Genomic DNA, 19,364 nt, shown 5'->3' with positions numbered 1-19,364 from the left:
CATTCAGTCTAATTTAGGGAACTCAAAGCACAGTGGATCCCAAATAATATGGGAACAAGATCTAAGGTTTCTCTGAATCTAAAGCTTTCCTGTGGTCAACTTGACCTCTATTGTCAACTTTGTGTTAGACAATTTTCCAACCACATAAAACTAGGTTCAAACAATATTAATAAATAATGAAATATTTACCCATGCTAGTTATTTTGCTGCAATTATATTATATTTTTCTATTGTGTTGTTCCCTGCTCCAAATCTCTCAAGAAGATTGCAACACTATTAAAGGCCAGGTAGTATATTTGTGTGTGTGTGTGTGTCTGTGTGTGTGTGTGTGTGTGTTTTATTCTTCATGTTTTTAAGGATCCATAACAAAATACTGAATAACTCAGTCAATTTAAAAGTCATTGAATTCAATTGGAGCAATAACTTGCATTTTCTTGCCAATTCAACATGCAACATAATAGCAAAAATAATATCAAGGAGGGTTGAATGAATTCAAATTAAAAAAATACTAGTGCATATATATATATATATATATATACACACACATATATTAGTCATTGGCCATACATACTGAATTCTGAGAGACAGTGTGTTTTGGTTGTTGTCCTTCATTCTTGAAGAGGACTGAAATGACATTACTATCAGACCTATGCAAGATCCGAATGCTCTACACAAATTGGGCAGAAATAATCCATATGAATGTTTGGAGTGGTTCTCTAAATTTGCGGATCGCATGTTTCTTTTGAGTTACTGCCATTCTGCTTTGTTTGTAGAGCACAGCACCTTCTCTGATAAGGGCACACTGTGTTCCTTTTGGTAGGCATACAAGTTTGCTGACTAGATTAGTTTGATTGCAAAACCTACACCAGTTTCACAGCACTCCTCTTAACTGTGTCCACTCCAGAAAAAGTATGTCTCTCCAGTTCCAACTTCAGTAAGCTGGCCTTCATTTGCCAGCCTTGTTTCATTCATTCAGAGCTGCTATTTGGATGTGATACTTGCTGGATTGTCTTACAAGAACAGTTCATCTTTAAGGTCTCCTGGATTTCATGTTGTCTATAAGTATGCACACATTCCATGTTCTGATGCTGAGTGGAATCATCTTTGTAGAAGTTTTGTACATTTTTTGTGTGTTTCTACCACAGGGTGGGATCCCTACCTGCCACAGTAATCAACACAGGTTTGGGTAAGCAGACAAATTTTAGAGCACCTTTTCCAGCCCCTTCTTTCCACCAGAAAGTGTGCACTGAGATCCTTAAAATGCTACTCAGACACCTAGGGGGCTGCCGAATCTCCCTGCTGCTTCCAGTGAAATAACCCTATGTCCTGGACCTTCTGTGTGCAGGGTTGTGACTACAGTTCTGGGTATTCACACCTGATGCTTCTTCACTTGCCTTTTGAGATAGGTAAAAAATGTTATGGGTGATATCTTTTTATTTGTTTGTGCACAAATAGTATTTAAAAAACTTTGGATAAGGTAGATATGATAGATCTTTGGGGAAAATTGAATGAGAATAGAAAGAAATATACCTTTTTCTCAGCAGTACATGACACAAATACAAAAACTGACTACGCAGTAAGACATAAAAAGCTCATAATCTAGTGCAGAAAGGCAGAGATAATCAATGCATTCTTCTCAGATCATAATGCAATAAAAACTATATGTAATAAAAGGCCATGGAAATATAAACCAAAAATCAATTGGAAATTAATAATCTAACCCTAAAGAAGGAGTAAGGTAAACAATAAATCATAGAAACAATCAACAACTTCGTTCAAGAGAATGACAATAATGAGACAACACACCAAATCTTATGGGATACTGCAAAAGGAGTTCTTAGGGGAAGTTTTATATCTTTGAATGACTACATAAATAAAATAGAGAAAGAGGAGATCAATGACTTGGGCATGCAGCTGAAAAAAACAGAAAAAGAACAAATTGAAAATCCCCAAGTAAATACCAAATTAGGAATACTGAAAACCAAAGGAGAGATTAATAAAATTGACATTAAGAAAACTACTGAATTAATAAATAAAACCAATAATTGGTTTTATGAAAAAACTAATAAAATTGATAAACTTTAGTCAATTTGATTTAAAAAAGAAAGAAATACAAATACAAATTTTGATACAAATATCAAAAATGAAAGGGGTGAACTCACCTCTGATGAGGAGGAAATTAAAACAATAATTAGAAATTACTTTGCTCAACTTTATGCCTACAAATTCGACAATATAAATGAGTATTTAAAAAAATACAAATTGCCCAGATTAACAGAAGAGGAAGTTGAATACTTAAACAATCCCATCTCAGAAAAGAAATTGAATAAGCCATCAGTGAACTTCGTAGGAAAAAATCTCCAGAGCCAGATGGATTTACAAGTGAATTCCATCAAATATGTAAAGACAGTTAATTCCAATACTATATAGACTATTTTTTAAAATTGGGGAAGAAGGAGTCCTCCCAATCTCTTTTTATGATTCAAATATAGTTTTGATACTTAAACCAGGAAGAGCCAAAACAGAGAAAGAAAATTATAGAGCAATTTCTCTAATGAATGTAGATGAAAAAATTTTAAATAAGATTTTAGCAAAACTAATACAGAACCTTATCAGGAGAATAATACATTACGATCAGGTAGAATTCATACCAGGCATGCACTGCTGGTTCAGTATTAGGAAAACTATTAGCATTATCGATGATATCAACAAAAAAACTAATAGAAACCACATAATTATCTCAACAGATGCAGAAAAAGCTTTTGACAAAATACAATGCCCATTCCTATTAAAAATGCTTGAAAACAAAGGAATAAAAGGAACTTTCCATAAAATAATAAGCAGTATCTATCTAAACCCTTCAGCAAATATTATATGCAATGGAGAAAAGCTAGATGCATTTCCAATAAGATCAGGGGTAAACAAGGATGTCCATTATCACTACTATTATTCAACATGGTACTAGAAATGTTAGCTGTAGCAATTAGACAAAATAAAGAAAATGAAGGAATAAGAAAAGGCAAAGAAGAAACTGAATTATCACTCTTTGCAGATGATATGATGATATACTTAGAGAATTCCAGAGATTCAAGTAAAAAACTACTTAAGATAATAAACAACTTTGGCAAAGCTACAGGTTACAAAATAAATCTGCACAAAACTTCTGCATGCCTATATATTAGTAACAAAGTCCAACAGCAAGAGATAGAAAGAGAAATCCCATTTAAAGCTACGGTAGACACTATAACATATTTGACAATTTACCGGCCAGAACAAACCCAGGGACTATATGAACACAATTACAAGACACCTTTTGCACAAATAAAGTCAGATCTAAGTAAGCAGAAAAACATCAGTTTATCATGGGTAGGCTGAGCTAATATAATTAAAATGATAATTCCACCTAAATTAATTTACATATTTAGTGCCATACCAATTAAACTATCAGATAATTATTTTCTAGAGCTGGATAAAATAATATCAAAATTCATCTGGAAAAACAAAAGGTCCAGACTGTCAAAGGGATTAATGAAAAGAAATGCTAGGGAAGGTGGCCTAGCACTACAAGATCTCATATATAATTGTATTATAAAGCAGCAATTATCAAAACCACTTGGTACTGGCTAAGAAATAAAAGGGTAGACAAATGGAATATACTAGGCACTCAAGACACAACAGACAAGGAATATAGAAACCTCCTGTCTGATAAAACCAAGGACCCCAGCTTCTGGGATAAGAACTTACTGTTCTACAAAAATTACAGGGAAAGCTGGATAACAGTGTGGCAGAAACTAGACATAGACTCATGCCTGACCCTGAACACAAGAATAAAATCCAAATGGGTACACGATCTAGGTATAAAGATGGATACTATGGACAAACTGGAGGACCAGGCAATAGTGTATTTATCAGATTTATGGAGAAGGGAAGAATTTTTGACTAAAGAAGAGACAGAAAACATTATGAAGTGTAAGATGGATAATTTTGATTACATTAAACTGCAAAGGTCTTGCACAACCAAATCCAATGCAACCAAATTTTGGAGGGATGTAGTAAATTGGGAAAGAATTTTTACAACTAATCATGGGAATAAAGGCCTCATTTATAGAATATATAGAGAACTAAGTCAAACGTACAACAATACAAGTCATTCCCCAATTGATAAGTGATCAAAGGGTATGAACAGGCACTTTTCAGAGGAAGAAATTAAAGATATCTATAATCATATGAAAAAATGGTATAAATCACTTTTGATTAGAGAGATGAGGTAGCACATCACACCTATTAGATTGGCAAACATGACAGAACAGTAAAATGATAAATGTTGGAGAGGATGTGGGAGAGTTGGAACACTAATTCATTGTTGGTGAAGCTGTGAGCTCATCCAGCCATTCTGGAGAGCGGTTTGGAACTATGCCCAAAGGGATACAAAAATGTGCATACCCTTTGACCCAGTAATCTTCTAAGACTGTATCCCCAAGACATCATAAAAATGGGAAAGGGTCCCTCATGTACAAAAATATTTATAGCAGCACTCTTTGTAGATGCCAAAAACTGGAAATCAAAGTGATGCCCATCCATTGGGGAATGACTGAATAAATAATAGTATATGAATGGAATGGAATACTATTATGCCATAAGAAATGATGAACAAAAAGACTTCAGAGAGGCCTGGAAAGACTTATATGATCTGATGCTGAGTGAAGGAGCAGAACCAGGGGAACTTTGTGCATAGCAACGACCACAATGTGTGAAAGTTTTTTCTGGTAGACTTGGATCTTCATAGCGATGCAAGGGCATAAAAAAAAAAAAATTCCCAATGGTCTTCTAAGGCAAAATGCCTTCCACATTCAGAGAAAGAACTATGGAATTCAATCACAGAATGTAGCAGATCATTTGTGTGTGTGTGTGTGTGTGTGTGTGTGTGTGTGTTATGTTTTGGTTTGTTATATATTTTCTCCCATTTATTTTAGTTCTTCTACATAGCATGACTATGGCGAAAATGTATTCAATAGGAATGTATGTGTAGATCCTATATAGAATTGTATGCTGTCTTGGGGAGGGAGAGGGGTGGGGAGGGTAGGTAGGGGGAAAAATCTAAGTTTTATGGTAGTAATTGTAGAACACTAAAAATAAAAAATAAAATGAAATAAATAAAAATAAATAAATAAATAATATTTAAGTGAGGCAAAGTTACATGGAGTCCTCAGCTTCACTCTCTCCTCCCGAGTCATCAAAGTCTAGTGGCATAAAAAAATCAAGATGACTGGTGACAGCTCAAGATGCAGTGGATGACCTTGGCATCTTTGAGGTCTAACCAAGCTCGAAGAGTCCCATAGTGCCTGCTTCAGCTGCCTTTCTGGCCATTGGAACAAATTGTTCTTATCTGCCAGGTCCACCAGGGGAAGTCTTCACAATTTTATGGCAGATACCTACCTAACTCACCAACAGGTCTGAGATCCCTTTGGTTACCCCTAACCCTATCAATTCTATCTGCTGAAACCGTTGACTGAGTTGTAGCCACGGCACATGCTATAGCTTCTTGAAGTCCCAGGTAAGACTTAGAGCACATCAAAGGTGAAAAGCAGCCCTGGAAAGGGTTCAACAGCCCTCACACCAGAGGTACTAGATTTCCCTGAACATACCCCACACCCCAGAGACAAAGTGAGTGACTACTAATCGTGCAAAAGCTGGAAAAATTATGATAAATGAGTGTAATGAGATATTATTGCAGCAAAAACTAGGGAAGAAATAGATTGATCTTGTGAAGTAAGTTAAGAAGAGGTGGAATCATAGACTCATAGAACTTTAGAACTTACATCATTTATGCAAGTTCCTTTTTTTTACACATGAGGTGATTTAGTAACTGGAGAGATGAATGAAGCAGCTCTGTAGTCAAAATACCCATTCAGTTCCTTCCTTTTACTCATGCTGTGTGATATTGGTCAAATAAACTAGCTCTTCCTAGAGCCCTGAGTAAATCTGTATGAGTTCAAGGAGTTTTCTCACCAGGAATAATGAAATCACAAGTCAAGTACAACTGCTTGACCCCAAATATTATTACCAAATATAAGGAAGAAAATTGAAAACCAGAATCAATCATCTAAGTGTTTTGACTTTTTGCATAATTTCCAAATATTTAGAATTATCTTGACAAATTATAGATTTTTAAGACTTTTCATCCACAAATTTAGCATTGTGCTGACAATACAAAAGAACATAATTTAAATGTCTTTGATAAGACTGGGATGTATGGAAAAAGTAAGATTCCAGGTCACTTTCCTAGAGATATTTGAGGAAAGTTTCACTTTCTTGTTTGGTCGCCTCCATCTGCTGAGCTTGAATGAACAAACAATTTCTTTGCCTCAGAAATCATGTATAACTGGAATGGAAATAAATGCTGTCTTCTAAATATAAACAAACACTTTCATTTTTTTTTCTTGGATCCATATTAATGAATTTGTCAAATAGAAAAATTAAAATGTCCCAACTCTTTCCACAGGTATAGAGTGAATCACTTTATTTTCTCTAATGTGAGATATTTTATTCTGTTGTAGAACTAATAGGAAGAATACAACTATGATCTATGCAAGTCTTTCCCATATTTCCATTCTATCAGACAGTCAAAATTTTTGTAGCAAGTTTTTGCTAATTCACTCATTTTTATCGCATAGAAAAATTCCTTCACCCTCACCTGAGAAAAATGTGGTTACTCTTTCACAAGATGGTTGTTGTGGAAGTGTTTTGCATGACTACACATGTATGACCTACACTGAAATGCTTGTTTTCTCAGTGAGGGTGAGTGGATAGAGAGGGAGGAAGAGAGAGAATGTTGAACTCAAAGATTTAAAAGTGATTGTTAAAAAATTGTTTTTGTATGGCACTGGGAAATATGCATAAATTGCAGCTAATTTGGCATAATATTATTACCAAACCTAAGTGTTTACAAATTATGTCATCTATCCACTTTCAAATTTTTGTGTAGGGAGGACCTCCTCTGGAATAATCTTTGGGATGCGAAGTTGGAAGAAGGAAGAGAAAGCACACTCTGCAATAACACCATTAATGCTTTTTATATTTTACAACCTGAGATAATATCTCAAATACAGCCTTGATTTTATCGTCTGTCAACTTCTACATATCTGGATTCTTAGTGTTCAGCTTATCTAGAGGGTGTGATTAACACACGCGGGGAAAAGAGGAACAAGTTTCTGACACTTAAACTCAGATGAGACAGATTTGTTCCAGAAAATTCTTGTCATAATTTATGGGAAAATAACTGGTAAGGGTGGAACACTACTCACACTAGCCAATTAGCATATTATTTTCCAGTGAAAACATCTCTTTTGGATAACAAATTAAGAGGAGAAAGCTGGTTGTTGAGCATATGAAATAGCAAATAGAAGGGCAACTACATAGATCAGGAGAGATAAGAAGGTCAGTTAGTAGATCCTAATTGTTAGTCTTGAATTCTCTAACCCTTATCAGGTATTGGGATATGTATTGCTCCAGTTTACTTCCAGTTTCTCCTATCAGTGCTTCCAACTTCATCAAAAATCTCTGACTGCTTCTAGGAGTGAGACTCTGACATTCATATTTCCTTAAGTATCTTAGTATTTGATTAGAAGTATTTGCCTCAAGCCAGATTCTTCAAAACTCATGAAAGATAAAGATAATACACATCAACAAACAAAAATGTGATGGAATATATTGATAATGGTATTCCAATATTTTAAAGAATCTGTTAATGAGTATATTCATTAATGAGTATATTCCTTCTAACAGTCAGACTATAACTCATTTAAGACTCTCTATCTTCTCTACCACTATCCTTAAAGTTTCCATAAAAGGCCCAATAAATAGATAAGGGCCTTTCACACATTTTCTAAATATTATAAGCACACAAATAGAACATTCAGTCTTTCTAATTATTTTTCACTCATATTGCAAAGAAACATATACATACATGTACATGCATATTAGCAAAATATATTACAACAAGTTCTCATGCTGCTTTACAAATAATATGTGTATTTTAAGTAATCAATAAAATGGGGTGGGTTGTGATGTATATGGATGGGAGGAACACCTAAATCAATGAGAGCATATCTCCACTGAAGAATTTATTTTAAAATATTGAAGCATAAAAATTCAACTGAATAATAAAATTTCATCAGTCCTCAAATCTGATGTGTATTTCTAGGACTGACAGATATTCAACCCATCTCCCCAAAGACTCAAATATTTGAAATTAGATCATGGAACCTGAAGGTGTCCATGTCACTTTAGCAGTAAACTTCACATCAGACCTTTTGATAGCAGACCACAAAACAAAACAAAATGAATGGGAACAAGGAAGAGTATTTTCAAGTCACAACTGACAGGGAATAAGAAATATGGGCAGAGGAGGAAAAGGAAAAAGCATGACTAGGGATGAGCCATCTATCTAATTTAAAACAATTATTAGCATGAGTACAGTCCAACATGAACACAACATGATAATATCTGCTACTGAAATATTTGTAGAATCTAAATTGAATCAGAATGAATAAAGAAAATGTGTGATGATTCTTTTTTTTAATTTTTCCTTTTTTATAAAAATGTTATTACATGCAGAAATCATTAAAGTAAAATTGAGAATAGAATTGGAATTACTCATTTACATATTTTCTCAGTCATAAAAAAGCCATGTTCTAGTTAAATGGGTCAATAAGATTTCAACAGTGATATTTGAATAACACAACATAAATTATTAGTAATCTATACATCCCTAAATCCAAGAATTTCTTTAAAAAGCAAATTAGCCCAAGTAGCACATTCCCAGTATTTGTTCTCACACTGAGGTGCTGTTTTCCCCCCTCTAGGGTTAATGCTTTCTTTATGCCATGTTTGAATATTTCCAGAGAAACATTAGGATAACAATTGGGAAATACAGCTAAAGTTATTAAAGTTCTTTTTCAAAATAGTGCCTCAGCTTGCTAAACAAATATTATATTTAAGAATAGGTTCTTCTGCATTCCTCAATTGATAAATGGTCAAAGGATATGAACAGGAAGTTTTCAGAGTAAGAAATTAAAGCTATCTATGGTCATATCAAAAATGCTCTAAATCACTACTAATTAAAGAGATGCAAATAAAAACAACTCTAAGGTACCACTTCACACCTATCAGATTAGCTAAAGTGACAAAACGGGAAGATGATAAAAGTTAGAGAAGATGTGGGAGAGTTGGGACACCAATTCATTGTTGGCAGAGCTGTGAGCTGATCCAACCATTCTGGAGAGCAATTACTAACTATGCCCAAAGGACTATAGAAATGTGCATTCCCTTTGACCTAGTAGTATCACTTCTAGGGCTGTATTCCTAAGAGATCATAAAAAATGGGAAAAGGTCCCACAAGTAGAAAAATATAGCACTTCTTTTTTGTGGTGGCCAAGAACTGGAAATTGAGGGGACGTCTATCAAGTGAGGAAAGCCTGAACAAATTATGGTATATTAATGTAATAGAATACTATTGTGTTATAAGAAATGACAAACAGGAGGACTTTAGAAAAACCTGAAAAGATTTATGTGAACTGATACTGAGTAAAATGAGCAGAACTAGGAGAACATTATACACAGTAACAGCCACCGTGTACAAAGACTGTTTCTGATAGACTTAGCCCTTCACAGCAATGCAAGGACCTAAAACATTCTCAAAGGACTCTTGATGCAAAATGCTACCTCCAGGGAAAGAACTATGGAATTGGAATGCAGAATGAAGCAGACTATTTTCTCTTGTGTTATCTTATATTTGGGTCTGGTTTTCCCCGTGATTTTTCCCTTTTGTTTTAATTCTTCTGTGCAACATGACTAATGTGAAAATGTTTTTAATGGAAATGTATGTGTAGAAGCCATATAAGATTCCATACCATCTTGGGGAGAGAGGCAAAGAAAATTTAAAACTTATGGAAGTGATTTTTGAAAACTGAAAACAAATAAATTAGTTAAATTGTAAAAAGAATAGGTTCATCTGCACGTGTACAGGATGGTGTTTAACAAATAAATCGAAGTCTTACATAATACCCCCCATTATTCAAATACTTGAGGAAATACATCGTACCACGTCCTGGCCCATTCATAGCAAAGGCACTCTCATCCAAACTGAACAAAAAGATATTTCAGCTTCAAGGATCATGAAATAAAGTGATTCAAAGGATTAAATGAGAGGGATAGGAATTCAAGTACCAAATGTTAAGATTTATATTAATCCCTTATGATTTTAATAAATTATTACCACTCTCAATGCCTTGGTCTCTTTATCTGGAAAAATAAGGCTATACTAGCCAATCTTCTTCTCATAATAGTGTGAACAAGGGCAACACTAGCCAGTTATTGTTATAACATTCAAAATTGTTTCAATTAAACATTGTGAAATTATATTTTATCCGAATTTCTCAAGTAGTTCAAAATTTACCTTAAAGAAAAAAATATTACCCTCACGTAGGTAGAACTTTCCTACCAACTCACTCCCCTTTTAGAGTATGGTTTTCCTTTGAACCCAATATTCTCCCTTCTGGTGGAAAGGAAAACAGTCACTCCCTATCTCAAATCACACATCTCTGGGCAGTGTTTACTCATTTCTTATAAATACTTTCCAAGAACTTGTATTTCGTCTTTAGGAGAATACTAAATTATTAAAAATAAATGCTTATTTTTATGTAACAAATGTTTCCAGACGTTTGTCACTAACAAAATTCAAATGAACTTTGAAAAAATCTTAATGATTTGGATCTCTTCCCTTTCAGGTTGTCATTCATTCAGTCAACAAGCATTTCTTTAGTATTCACTGTGTGCCTGGCATAGTGCTAAGCACTAGAGAAATAAAGAAAAACAAAAGCCCAATCACTGCCCTCAAGAAGCTCACATTCTTAGCCAATACCAAGTGGTTTTGATAATTGCTGCTTTATAGTACAGTTTGAGGTCTGGTAGCGCTAGGCCACCTTCCCAAGCATTTCTTTTCATTAGTCCCTTTGATATTCTGGACCTTTTGTTTTTCCAAATGAATTTTGATATTATTTTGTCCAGCTCTAGAAAGTAATTGTCTAATAGTTTAATTGGTATGGCACTAAATAAGTATATTAATTTGGGTAGAATTGTCATTTTTATTATATTAGCACGGCCTATCCATGAGCAACTAATGTTTTTCCACTTACTTAAATCTGACTTTATTTGTGCAAAAAGTGTCTTGTAATTGTGTTCATATAATCCCTGGGTTTGTTTTGGCAGGTAGACTCCTAAGTATTTTATACTGTCTACCCTAACTTTAAATGGGATTTCTCTTTCTATCTCTTGCTGTTGGACTTTGTTGCTAATATATAGGAATGCAGAAGATTTGTGTGGGTTTATTTTGTACCCTGCAACTTTGCCAAAGTTGTTTATTAATTCTAGTAATTTTTTACTTGAATCTCTGGGATTCTCTAGGTAAATCATCATATCATCTGCAAAGAGTGATAACTTAGTTTCTTCTTTGGCTATTTTAATTCCTTGGATATCTTTATCTTGTCTAATTGCTACAGCTAACATTTCTAGTACCATATTAAATAATAGTGGTGATAATGGACAACCTTGTTTCACCCCTGATCTTATTGGGAATGCATCTAGCTTATCCCCATTGCATATAATGCTTGCTGAAGGTTTTAGATAGATACTGCTTATTATTTTATGGAGAGTTCCCTTTATTCCTACATTCTTCAATGTTTTTAGTAGGAATGGATGTTGTATTTTGTCAAAAGCTTTTTCTGCATCTATTGAGATAATCATGTGGTTTTTGTTAGCTTCGTTGTTGATGTGATCGATAATGCTAATAGTTTTCCTAATATTGAACCAGCCCTGTAGTCCTGGTATGAATCCTACCTGATCATAATGTATTAATCTCGTGATAAGATGCTGTATTCGTTTTGCTAGAATCTTATTTAAAATTTTTGCATCTATATTCATTAGGGAAATTGGTCTATAATTTTCTCTCTCTGTTTTGTCTCTTCCTGGTTTGGGTATCAAAACCATGTTTGTATAATAGAAAGAATTTGGGAGGACTCCTTCTTCCCCAATTTTCAAGAATAGTGTATGTAGTATTGGAATTAGCTGTTCTTTAAATGTTTGATAGAATTCACTTGTGAATTCATCTGGCCCTGGAGATTTTTTCCTAGGGAGTTGATAGCTTGTTCAATTTCTTTTTCTGAGATGGGGTTGTTTAAGTATTCAACTTCCTCTTCTGTTAATCTGGGCAATTTGTATTTTTTAAAATATTCATCCATCTCGTTTAGATTATCGAATTTGTGGGCATAAAGTTGGGCAAAGTAGTTTCTAATTATTGTTTTAATTTCCTCCTCATTGGAGGTGAGTTCACCCCTTTCATTTTTGATATTAGTAATTTGGTTTTCTTCTTTCTTTTTTTAAATCAGATTGACCAAAAGTTTATCAATTTTATTAGTTTTTTCATAAAACCAACTATTATTTATTAATTCAATAGTTTTCTTAATTTCAATTTTATTAATCTCTCCTTTGGTTTTCAGTATTTCTAATTTGGTATTTACTTGGGGATTTTCAATTTGTTCTTTTTCTAGCTTTTTCAACTGCAAGCCAACAGAGAGGTAGACAAGTGGAATAGACTTGGCACTCAAGATGCAGTAGGCAAGGAATATAGCAACCTTCTGTTTGATAAACCCAAGGACCCCAGCTTCTGGGATAAGAACTCATTGTTTGACAAAAATTGCTGGGAAAACTGGATAACAGTGTGGCGGAAATTAGGCATAGACCCATACCTGACACCGTACACAAGAATAAAGTCCAAATGGGTACATGATTTAGGTATAAAGATTGATACCATGAATAAACTGGAGAAGCAAGGAATAGTGTATTTATCAGATCTATGGAGAAGGGAAGAATTCTTTACTAAAGGAGAGATAGAATGCATTATGAAATGCAAAATGGATAACTTTGATTACATTAAACTGAGATGTTTTTGCACAACCAAACCCAACGCAACCAAAATCCGGAGGGATGTAGTAAATTGGGAAAGAATTTTTACAGCTAAGCTCGGGGATAAAGGCCTCATTTCTAGAATATATAGAGAACTGATCCAAATGTATAATCATAGAAGTCATTCCCCAATTGATAAATGGTCAAAGGATATGAACAGGCAATTTTCAGAGGAAGAGGTTAAGGCTATCTATAATCATATGAAAAAATGCTCTAAATCACTATTGGTTAGAGAGATGCAAATCAAAACAACTCTGAGGTACCACATCACACCTATATGATTGGCAAACATGACAGAACAAGAAAATGATAAATGCTGGAGAGGATGTGGGAAAGTTGGAACACTAATTCATTGTTGGTGGAGCTGCGAGCGCATCCAACCGTTCTGGAGAGCAATTTGGAACTATGCCCAAAGGGCTACAAAAATGTGCATACCCTTTGACCCAGCAATATCGCTACTAGGACTGTATCCCCAAGAGATCATAAAAATGGGAAAGGGTCCCACATGTACAAAAATATTTATAGCAGCACTCTATGTAGTTGCCAAAAACTGGAAGTCAAGGGGATGTCCATCAATTGGGGAATGGCTGAATAAATTATGGTATATGAATGTAATGGAGTACTATTGTGCCATAAGAAATGATGAACAAGAAGACTTCAGAGAGGCCTGGAAGGACTTATATGACCTGATGCTGAGTGAAAGGAGCAGAACCAGGAGAACTTTATGCACAGCAACAACCACAGTGTGTGAGAGTTTTTTCTGGTAGACTTAGATTTTTGTAATAACACAAGAACTTCTTACCAAAAAAAAAAAAAAAATCCCAATGGAGGATCTCAAGGCAAAATGCCTGCCACACTCAGAGAGAGAAATATGGAAGTCACTCACATATTGTAGCAGATCATGTTTGTGTATGTGTATGTGTTTGTGTATCATGTTCTGATTTGTTATACGATTTCTTTCATTTATCTTAGTCTGACTACATAGCATGACTATAGTGAAAATATACTCAATAGGAAAGTATATGTAGAATCTATACAGAATTGTATGCAGTCGTGGGGAGGGAGGGGGGGAGTGGGGGGTAGGTGGGGGGGATAAAATCACAATTGTATGGCAGTGATTGTTAAACATTACAAAATAAAAAAAAATAAAAAATAAAAAAAAAAGAAGCTCACATTCTCATGGGAAGATAGAGGTACGCTTTGACAGCAATAGAGAAGTTAGAAAGAGGGGATGGTTTATGGAGAAAAAGAATGAATTTTCTTTTAGACATGTTGAATTTGGGACATCTATACAACATTCAGTTTGAGAAGTCGAATAAGCAGTAATGATGATAAACTGGAAGTGAGGAAAGAGATGAAGTTTCTAAAAATACATCTGGAAGTTTATGTATGGAGAAGATAAATTGAAGTCGGGATGGTTAATGAGATCACCAAATAAGATAGTGTAGAGAAAGAAGAGAAAAAGGCCCAGGACAGAATCTTTTCAAAGCCAGTCAGTGCAAGTAAGTTGGAGAAAGACCCAGCAAAGATGAAAGAGTGGCCAGAAAGAGAGTATATGAATGTAATGGAACATTACTCTGTATTACAACAAATGTGATGAATACAGATAAGCTTTGAAAGACTTGCATGAACTGATGCAATAATCAGAGGCAAGAAAATAACATACACAATGATTACAATAATGTATAAGGAAAGGACAACAACAACAAAGCAATGAAAATTAAATGTTGGAGAACTGGAAAGCACAAACATTCTTCCTACCCCCCCTCTAAAAAAAAAAAAAAGAAATGACACTTTAAGCCACTGTAGAAGGTCATTTCTGTGGAACATTGAATACAATTTCAGACTATGTATTAGCTAATTTTGCTGTGTTTTTTTATTTTTTTTACATGGGATGATTCATTAGGAAGAGAAGAAAATAAGCATTTCTTTGATTGTTTATTGTTGCCATTTGCTAAATACTTTATAAATGTCATCTTGTTTGATCGTCACAATTAACTTGGGAAGTGGGTACTATTAATATACCTATCTTACAGTTAAGGAACTGAGGTAAAAAACAGTTAAGTGACTTGATATGATTGCAAAGCTAGCAAGTGTCTGAAGCTTTTTTTTTTTTTTTTTTTTTTTACTCGAGGACCAGAAGTTGATTCATACTGCCACCTGGCTTCATTTATCAAGGAAAAATACAAGAGATATCAATAAAAATATATTTAACCAAAAAAAGAGTTCCTATGAACTAGACCTAATTTCTGTAAAATCTGAGCATAAGGATAATGAAAAACAACGATTAAGAAGAGGATATGTTTTTGAGGCATAAATATATCTGAAGGTTCTTTGCATGAGTGGAATGTGTGATCTGCTCTTCCTGAAACAGTGCATAAGTACCATTTGCCTAAGGCTGAGCAGACTGGCAAGATTGTAGAGTAAGATGAGGGGGGCAATGAAACACCACTTGTTGGAAAGTGAGGAGGGCTTTTAAAGAAGGATTAAAGAGAACAAATGGGAGTAGTAATGGGTAATAGAGATCAGAAATTATTTTTGGAAAGAACATCAAGAGCTTTAGAAAACTAGTGACATTGTAGGAACGGTGGATATATGCGAAGGTGTAGAGAAGCAAACTCTTTGCAGGAACCCTACACAGTGCTAAGAAAATCCCATGAATGTGACTTGGATTACTGGGGATATTCTAGACTTTAAAAAATGGTTGGCAAACATCTAGAAAGGAAGTGATTAGTACAAAGATCTACAATGACCTCATAAAGAACAGGTCATGTCATGCTGAATTAATTTCTTTTTTTATACAATTGACAAATTGTAGATAAAGTTTATAATGTGGATACAGTTTACCTAGCTTCTAGCAAAACTTTTGACAAAGCTTTTAATATTATTCTTGTTGAGAAGACAGAGAGTTGTGACATATACTATAATCCAAATAAGTGGATTTCAAATAGTTGACCAGCAGAATTCAAAGAGTAGTTCTTTGTGGTTCAATATCAACATGACAGAGGGTCTTCAGTAAAGTATATAGAAGAAAGATAATACTCCCTGTGCTGGGAAAAACATTTAATCAATAACTTGCATATATTCATAAGTGAAATATATAGATCAACTCTGCATATAACATAAATTGAGAAGAGACAATTAATACACTGAATGCCAGAATCAGGATTTAAATGGATCTTAACAAGTTAGAACACTGGACTGAATTAATTAAGATAAAATCCCTTCAAGGTCATTGAAAGTCTAACATTTGGCACCAAAACATCAGCTTCATGAGTATAAGAAAGGGAAGCCATGATTAGTAGGTAAAGTTTTAAGTGGCTGGTAGAAGTTGGGAATAAGTTCATTAACTAAAAGCTCAGCATGAATGAGCATTGTAATGTGGCAGTTATGAAAACTAATGCAATCTTGAACTATGTTAAGCAAAGCATAGTTTTCTGGAATAAGGAAGTGTTGATCTTGTTATAATCTCTCCTCATCAAACCTTATCTGGATGGTTAGAGTCATTTTAGAATATGCTAGTTTAGGAAAAATCTAGTGTCTAGAGGAGGGCAGTCAAGATGGTTCATGTCATATGTAGACCCTTGGAAGAGAGGGGGATACTTAGCCTGGAGAAGACAAGATGACTTAGGAAGGAAACACAATAGTAGTTGTCAAGTATTTCAAAGATGACCATGTGGAGAAGAGATTCAATTTGCTGTGTTTGGTTGCTGAAGGTAAATTGAGCAATGGGTAGAATTTGCAATAAGGCATATTTAGTTGATGTAAAAGAGAAAAAGAACTTCCTAACAATGGAAATGTTTAAAAGTAGAGGTGATTAGTTTCATCTCAATGGAGACCTTCAAACAGAGGCTGAACTATTATTTGTCATGTATGTTATAATAGGGATTCCTTTCACATATATGTTGGACTAGATGACTTTTGGAGTCCCTTCAAACTCTGGAATTCTGTGATTGTGTGAAAGAAGCAGATATTAGTATTAGATCTGAATGACAAAACAATGTAGCTGTGTCAGGAAATTATTATGGAGATTATGGAATCCAATACTGACAGAGAGAATTTTTTGAGAAGTGGCAGAGATATGCTAAGGTATAATTAGAATGGAGAACATTAAGTAGTTAGGCTTAAATTGAATGCTATTGAAAGTTTGAGTTGAAAGCTTTGGTTTTATTTTTTTGTTTTGTTTTGCTTTTGTTTTTTAGTAGAAGGGTAGTGTGATGAAAATCTTACATTAGAAATACTCATATAGTGGTGTAAAAAATAGACTTGAGAGGGGGAAAACCTCGAGAAAAGTCTACATAAGAGATTATTATCACTCTTGGGTGATATGACCAAACAAGGTAGAAGACTAGACATGTTGTCCATTCTTTAGGATCTCTACAAGCTCTCCAAAATAGAAATCATGCCCCACAGATAAACCAACTTCAACTGTCTCCACTATCTAGGATGCCAAGAACCCACACAGTGTTAAAAACTTGATTAACTAACAGCAATGCATTCAACATTCCTGAATTCCTAATAAGTGCTCACTCTAGAACCTCCCCTGCCACCTATGCTCCCAGCAGCAAGGTTACACAGGTAAAATCTAGCTTGTAAGCAGAATCACTCCACACCCTAAGTCCCTCCCAATTTACAAGTGCCAAATTCCAAATGATGGAAATTTATCCAGACTGGGTTATCACCATGACAGAACTCTGTGTTGCTGAGTCATAGGACTGAAGAGATGGAAGAGGGAAAGATATATGTGTAGAACACTGTTTAACACATTACTAAACCTGAAGGAAAGAGGATCAGCTTGGGCCATGTCTGACTTCCCAGAAGTCACTTGTGGCAGAGATCTAGGCTGGTGAATCTTGGATTACCCAGTATGAGAGGAAAAGAAGGAAAAGGAGATGTTTTGTAATCAGGCCCCACAAAAACCACTGCCAGAGGTGATTGGGTCTGAAAGTGAACAAGGGAAAATAAGGAGGTAAAGACTAGAATTACCAAATATCTCAGGGGGAGGAAAACCCAAAAACCTTAACCTTAATCAGATGAACTAACAAGGAAGACATTAACAACAGAAGTAAATATGGCCTCCAATCTGGTAAAAGAGAGAAAGTAGAAGCAGAATAGAACCTGTAGAAGAAAAAATAGGCCTGAAACATCAAAGACTAACATTTAAAACAGCCTGCCTACAGGTGAATGTCTTTTGTAGAACTAAAGTTAAAAATGGAAAGCTACAGGAAAAAGGAAAGGGGAGGTAAAGGATGAAAGGAAATACCATCAAAGGCTAACGATGAAGAGAAAATAACTCATCTCTCTGGAAAAAAAGAGAACCTACAGCAGAATGGCAAATGAGGCAAGGAGATAGATTTTTTAAAAAGAAAAAGAAAGGAGAAAACTGTGTTTCAATAGTGGAAGAAGGTAACACTGATGAACTCTTCTCCAGAGGAAGAGAAGCATTCCATAAAGGAAGATGTGTACCATACAATGGGTACTATGCTAATAAAACTAAAAACACAAAAGAAATAGAGGAATAGCTTCAAAAATATACAATATCCAAAGTAACAGAATATCAAATAATTCAATCTCAGAAATGGAAATAAAAACAGCTGTAAAGAAATTACCCAAGGGAAAAGTTTTAAGGTTCTAATGGATTCAATGAAAAATTGTATCAAACTTTTAAAGAATAATTTGTTCCCGCACTACACAAACTATTTCCAAAATTATGAAAGAAAGCACCCTACCAGAATCCTTTTATGACAGAAATATAACCTTAATACTTAAGCCAAAGAAGAATAAAACAGAACTATAGACCAATATTATTAATGGATATTCAAAAATATTAAACAAATTCTTGTCAAACAGACTAACAGGATTTTTCTAAAAAGATCATTCATTATCAAGTTGGATTTATAGCATGGATACAAGGATGGTTCAACTTTAGGAAAACAATCAACATATTAAATCATATTAAAGCTTCAACATCCAAAATGATGATTATCTAAATAGATACAGAAAAGGCTTTTGACAAAGCATAACATTTATTTTTGCTGAAAAAAACTTACAAAGAATAGGCATAGAGGAATTTATTAATATCATAAAATTCATCTATTTAAATCCAAAACAGGCGTTGTAAGCAATGGGAATAGTATGTTAGAAACTTTTCCAACACATATGAAAGCAAAACATGGATACTGAATCTTTTCACTATCTTGCTTAAAAAAATTTACAAAGAATAGCATAGAAAATTTTGATATCATAAAATCTTCTATTTAAATTCAAAAGCAGGCATTTTAGGCAATAGGATTGTACTAAAAAACTTTTCCAGTAAATATGAAAGTAAAACATGAATAGTGAAT

At 34.3% G+C, this 19,364-nt stretch overlaps 1 long non-coding RNA gene across 1 annotated transcript in view; it reads left to right on the top strand.

The window, feature by feature from the left end:
- The window catches only part of LOC140523978 (uncharacterized), a 114,406-nt gene extending 107,281 nt beyond the window's left edge, over positions 1 to 7,125 (top strand). The window contains exon 3 of the long non-coding RNA XR_011973530.1: positions 6,986 to 7,125. This is a non-coding gene — a long non-coding RNA (uncharacterized lncRNA). The remainder of the gene's footprint in view (positions 1 to 6,985) is intronic.
- The last annotated feature ends 12,239 nt before the right edge of the window (positions 7,126 to 19,364 follow it).

This window comes from Notamacropus eugenii, chromosome 2, assembly GCF_028372415.1.
Source record: "Notamacropus eugenii isolate mMacEug1 chromosome 2, mMacEug1.pri_v2, whole genome shotgun sequence".
Classification (NCBI taxonomy): Eukaryota; Metazoa; Chordata; class Mammalia; order Diprotodontia; family Macropodidae; genus Notamacropus; species Notamacropus eugenii.
The sequence above is the reverse complement of the archived record's forward strand: the minus strand, read 5'-3'. Positions and strand labels throughout refer to the sequence as shown.